Source organism: Lygodium microphyllum, chromosome 11, assembly GCF_053477565.2.
Source record: "Lygodium microphyllum isolate KBCC chromosome 11, Lygodium_microphyllum_v1.1.10, whole genome shotgun sequence".
Taxonomy (NCBI): domain Eukaryota; kingdom Viridiplantae; phylum Streptophyta; class Polypodiopsida; order Schizaeales; family Lygodiaceae; genus Lygodium; species Lygodium microphyllum.
This window is the reverse complement of record NC_141145.1, coordinates 126885868-126892579: the sequence shown is the minus strand read 5'-3', so window position 1 is coordinate 126892579 and position 6712 is coordinate 126885868.

Genomic DNA, 6712 nt, shown 5'->3' with positions numbered 1-6712 from the left:
CAATACCATGCTCCTACTTAAAACCCTTTGCGACTAATCTAGCACTATATGTTAGCTTAGGGTGAGCATACAACTAGTAGATCGTGGGTCACTACATCATCAATAACTACAAAAGGCTATCTCATTAGGATTGGTTGTATAGTAACATGAGACTCCTCCTAAAAGACAACTCAGCATACCTCAACTAGCTACTCAAATTGCTTATGAATCATCTCTTATGAAACATAGCATCATGGCTGCAAATAACCTTTTGAGCCTGTAGATCCTAAAGGCGATAGCCCATCTTACTTGCATCACTATATCCAAGAAAGATGCATTTGACAGACTTTAGATCCAACTTTTCGTGCTTGTCCTTGGGAACATGATAGAAAGCCTCATATTCAAAGACTTTCAAATGAGTATATGACAAAGTTTTTTCAGACCATACCTCCTCTTTGCAACCTGATAGCCAAGAGCAATGCATGGGAATCTATTACTGAGATACACGATAGTAGTAGCTACCTTAGTCCAAATGTACAACTTCTCTAATTAAGCATACTACAGACTCTTTTTTAAATAGTCATGTTCATGCACTCTACAATGTCATTCTGGGATGGGGTGTATGGGATAGTCAACTGGTGCTTAATACCTTGTTCATTGCAAAACTACTCAAGTGTCTTAGAGACATATTTACCCCCATTGTTCGACCTTAGGCATCTCACCCTATACTGAGACTCGTTCTCAAGAAGAGCAACAAAGTGCTAAAATGTAGCAAGAACATCTGATTTTTTCTTAATAAGCAAGGCAACCACAGATAATCTTTTATGTAGAATTACCAAAAGAGACATGATATCTTGCATCATCTAATTATCTAGCAGAGAGTAGGCTTTTGGTTAAAGTTGATACATGGCATACATTATGTAAAAAAAAGGAGCTACCATAGGCAAGCTGTAGTCTAATATCCCCATTGCCAATGGCATCCAATGTAGTTTCATTTTCCAGTTTCATAGAACTATAATGTCGCTACAAATATGAAACCAATCGTTATGTAGGTAACATGGAAAGAAGCCCTTGAATCAAGTAGCCAACATTGAGAGTAAGTAGATGAAGTATCAATCAATTGACTAGCATTAAGAGATAAAGCATCTAAGATATAGCCAGCATTGGATTCAGGTTGCACTACATTTATCTCTTCAATCTCCATGCTAAACTTACTAGGGATAATGCTATGATTATCAGGCTTTGCATTATCTTGTGCTTTGCCCTTGCCTTTCTCATTGCATCTATCATTGTGCATTTTATCACACTACGGCCTAAAATGATCCTCCTGCCCACTATAATGACATGTCAAAGAGGACTTACGTCCTATAGGACTTACTGTGAGATTGTCCACGAGATTTGTTGGTTTGTGAGTCTCCATCATGATTATTATTTCCATTACTGCCATTTCTTCCTCTAACAGACAATGCATGAGATGTGCAGGTTGCATTAATATTCCTCATATTTACCTCTTATGTCAATAGACCACTCTCTACATCATTATATTTAAAATCACCCTCAAGGGAATGAGCACTCATAATAGTATAAAAGGTATCCCATGACTCATGCAATGTAACAAACAAGAACAAAGACTTGATATTGTCTTCGAATTGAATGCCGTGTGATACAAGTTGGTTGAAAATGGAATAAAGCTCATTTAAATGAGTAGACATAGTTGTACCCTCCTTCATGTGAAGGTCCACAAGCTTTTTCAACTAATACATATGAGGTGTAGGACTTTGCTTGTCATGAAGATCATAAATCCTTTTCCATAGTGCATTAGCACCACCTTCAATGTCGATGACATTAAAATACACCTACTTTGATAATGATAGAATGATCAAGCTTTATGTCCTCTAACTTCAATTGTTTAACTTGCATTTTATGCACCAAGATTTGCCATATCTACATCTTCTAATATTGGAAGTTATTACCATCAAGATTTTCAATATTGAAAATAACACTATTGATTGATGAATATGCCATAATGACTACTAGTGATAAGAGTACGAGATGTTGTGAATTCGACAAAATAGTCCCAAAAAAGATCCAAAAGGGTGGAAATAAAAGAGGGTACAACTGTCCACAAACTGCAATCAATAGAAGGCCAAAGCAAAGTATCTGTTCTCCAAAAGAATGCTGAAAAAGTGTAATTGGAGCAATGTTGAAATAAAGACAGTAGTATATGTCAAACCAATTGTGGCAAATAGCCAAGAAAGAAAGATCCCACTACTACAAATATTCACATAGCAACCAGGATACAAAAAATACAACTAATAGTGATTAAATATATACCATCGGCACCAAAGGCTATCATGAACTCAAAGTGTCAGTAAACCATGCATCTCATAATCATATATCATACATGTAGAAGATCTCAAGAGCAATTTTAGAGATCGATCAAATGCACAATTGACTGAGCAAAGAGCAATGTAGCTTGGTACATAACCAATATGCATGTATACATTATTAACAAATTTTTGGGTTGAGGTAAGTGTCGGTCCAAAGCATATAAGATCAAATTAGCTCACAAGAGGAGGTAATTGCATCCAATAGCATAAACGAGAGTATGTACATGAACCAAGAGTCCCATTGTCTCAAAGAACCAAGCTAAGCCAAGTAAGTACAAGCGTCTCCTATTGAAAGAAAATTTGAAATGCAAAAGTGAGCAAGAAAAGGCAAAGACATATACATCGAAGCATTTAGGAAGCCCAACCATATCACAAAAATATCCGAGAGCATAAGTGTCCATTGAAGCTTCAATACTCGTAATTAAGTAAGCATGAAATCTCAAAGCAACTAACCAAATCCTAAGTACATCAAATATAGCTCAAATCCAAGTTCCAAAGCATGTCATAACCATATCTTGGCTTATACATCAATGCTAGACATCACCATAGCTCACTATTGTATGCTTCTTGTCCAAATTGTTGTTATGGAAATAAATACTTTAATGATTGAGCTAATCAAGCTCTAATTAGCCTAAAAGCCTTTCTGAAGCATCAATGCATCATTTGCACATTGCAGACATTTCCCATAATCATTAGTAGAGTACAAACCGATCAAATGCTTGTTGTACAAACTAGAACTGTTTTGTTTTTTGTAAAATGGACAACTCAAAATTGCACATAATAAACTCTATGAGTGCTCAGATCTATAGCTTTCATCGCGCTTTTCATTTCTAGCTATAGAACACATGAATATGATATCGTATGCATAAGTTATAGCCAAAATATGAAAGTGCTATCAAATTGCTATAGCTTGGACAGCTAAGCACAGGTGCCTTTACCTACAACAATGAGGCATTTATGCATATACCTAGGGACAAATGGAGTAAGCTTGATCCTAAGTCTACAAGATGCATTTTTCTTGGCTATGAAGAATCACGTGAAAGGGGCTATCACTTGTGGGATTTTTCATCAATGAAGGTAGTACGCAACCATGAGGTTGTCTTTAATGAGGAAACAAAGACTGTATGTCCCAAACCCATGTGAAACTCTATATAACAAAGTTAGATAATGTAAATGAAGCAAGCAACATAAAAAGTATAAGAAAAGTATCAAAATGTGCAAGAGGGCCATGCAAAGAGAATAATTTCATTTTTTAATCCCATTCTTTTTCATGCATAGCCATAACAATAATTTGCAAGGTTTCCTTTAAGTGGAAAATCCAGTATGCATGTTTTTTAAGTGATGATAATTTGGCTCCTAGTGTGCTGCTATCTCTTTAGTCACTTTGTGTAATACTCAGTAGTCATGTGACTTTTGTATATTATTTTCCATTAATAAAATTACAAAATGACACACACATAGGCACATGCACGCACGCACACGTACATGCACAGGCACAGGCACAGGCACAGGCACATGCACACGCACATAAGCACATGAAATTGATATCAATAGACAATAGTAGTTATAATGGAGTTGCAATATCAAGGTTTAGCAAGGTCATAGCAGATTACAAGCTATAAAATGATGCTCTATTGCCAACTCTACACATTACATCTGTTACTAGGACATTCTTATTAATTGAGCTCATTTTTGCACAATGAATACAATCCGCTCACGAACAAAGTCTCAAACCATTTTGGCATATTTCTATCCTCAATAAAGAGCCTAATATTAAAATTTGTTTAGAGCTTATGGTTATGTATGACCTTTTTTTTTTGGCATTTGTATTATTGAAGGAGAAATATGGTTATGGATGACGAACTTGGATCTTTCTTAACTTGACACGAACATCTATTAAGCATCTATTAGATTTAAAGAAGTTACTTAATTTCGAAATCAATCTTGTATTATGATAAAAATATCTAGATTATAAGTAATGATCTATTTTTCTTGAATAAAACTAGATCATTTTACCATATCAGCCAGCTATAATGGTTTAAGTGGGGTGCTATAGGAAAAAACATGTTAGTTGTAATACAAACGATGTCTATTTTAAACCCCGTCAATAATCAAGACATAAATATTAGATTCAATGCAAAAAGTTGGATTGAATCAAACAATTAAGAAGTGTAAGTCCAATGGCCCAATATTGCTAGAGGTAGCTACTTAGAAATTACGTCATATATAGCTAGCTCTCTAGCATCTCTATTGTAAAGTAGATGCCACGAGAGGAGTTGTTACAATAACCAATCTGGTTCTAGACATCACCTATTCTTGACTTCTAGAGCTTGGATCTCCTTGAAAAAGTAAAAGGCTCATATTTCCATGTTACCCTTCTTATTGGCTTCCACCTTGCCAAAATTGATTGACAAACCATGAGACCTAAAGCTATATTGAACCTTTGGTCATGTTATAGAATAGCTAGAGGAGATGCAAAGCCACTATATATGTGAATGCACCAATGTTCAAAGGGTTTGGAGGAGAGTCCCCTTAGCATAGCTAGAGGAGATGTAAAGCCACTATATATGTGAATGCACCAATGTTCAAAGGGTTTGGAGGAGAGTTCCCTTAGAATGGTCTTCCACAACACACAATAGATACTCATACTAAAAATGGGGACTTCTGCTTGAGTCACCTAATAGAGATCCAATGAACATGTGAAAAGTCTTTCCTATCTCATCTCTTGTCATATCTTGGAGCAACATTGTCCCACCAATTTATTTTCTTAGCTAGAGCGATCAAGGACATTCTCATAGATGAGAGTTGATAGCTAGCATCACTAGTTATTTTATTTAGATTGTGAGGCTCATTTTGTACCTTGTCTTAGGAAGTTTTGTCATAGAAATGGAAGAAAAAACTAGGTGCGCAAAATAAGACAAATGTACTTTGATTCAATGAACAACAAACAACTACCTGAAAGGACTCTATGTAACTTGTAACCACAATGCATATTAAGCTCTTGGGTTTTCTCAAGCTCCTAATGAAGAGAGGTAGAAATATGTAAGAGGAAACTTTAAAAAAAAAGAGAGTATATGATGAGCACGAGAAATGTAAATCAATATATTGGACCCATATCGTAAAGATGATCTGGAAATATGGAGGGGAAGGAAGAGCAACAAAACAAGAAGCATTAAAGATCATTACAATGCTAGAAGGATGTGTAAGAGTGCAAGGGTGTCTATATATAAGCACAAGTGGAACATCATAAAAGAGGATCGAAGTGAGATTGGGCCATGAAAGGATAGGTGATTGGTGGATTCAACTAAAATAAGAAGCCCTATGATCACAACACTCTAACAATACTCTGGTTGCCTCAAAAGTAGGGATGCGTATGAGCCTCATGGTATGGTTCTAGCAACACTTATATGCTTAATGCATTCTAAGATAAACGTTTTGGCAACTTTGTGAGACATCACAATGTAATGGCATATCAAGAGCTAAATGCCCCTTAATCAAGTATGAACTATATGCCTGAGTAATAGCACAAAGGATCCAAATTTATGACATAAAATGCTGAGCACAGATTAGTAATAAATACCAAATTTTCATACATATATGAATCACTAATGAACAACTTATGAACAGAAAGATTCACAACGCGAAAATCAACCCATCTCGAAGTACATAAACTCTATTCTTTGTTGGATTATTTTGAAAGGTATAAAATATGAAGTATTCACATCATTCGGCCCAAAGTATGAAGATCTTACTTCAACCCATAAAATCCTTCATGCAATTGTCCTATTTTTAGTTGCACCTTCCTTATTGGATCCAAGTGGCCACAATGCATATCCTTCCTTCAACACATCACCATTGCAAAAATTGGTATTTACATACAGTTGATGTACATGCTACGCCTTACTTGGAAATTAATGCATGTAAAGGTGTTCTTGTTGTGCATAACCTTTGGTGATTAGTTGAGCGCTCTCTCTCTCTCTCTCTCTCTCTCTCTCTCTCTCTCTGTGTCAAAAAGCTATAAAATATGAAGTATTCACATCATTTGGCCCAAAGTATAAGGATCTTACTTCAACCCATAAAATCCTTTATGCAATTGTCCTATTTTTATTTGCACCTTCTTATTGGATCCAAGTGGCCACAATGCATATCCTTCCTTCAACACATCACCATTGCAAAAATTAGTATTTATGTACAGTTGATGTACATGCTATGCCTTACTTGCAAATTAATGCATGTAAAGGTGTTCTTGTAGTCAATGTGTTCTTCTTGTGCATAACATTTGCTGATTAGTTGAGCTCACACACACACACACACACACACACACACACACACACACACACACA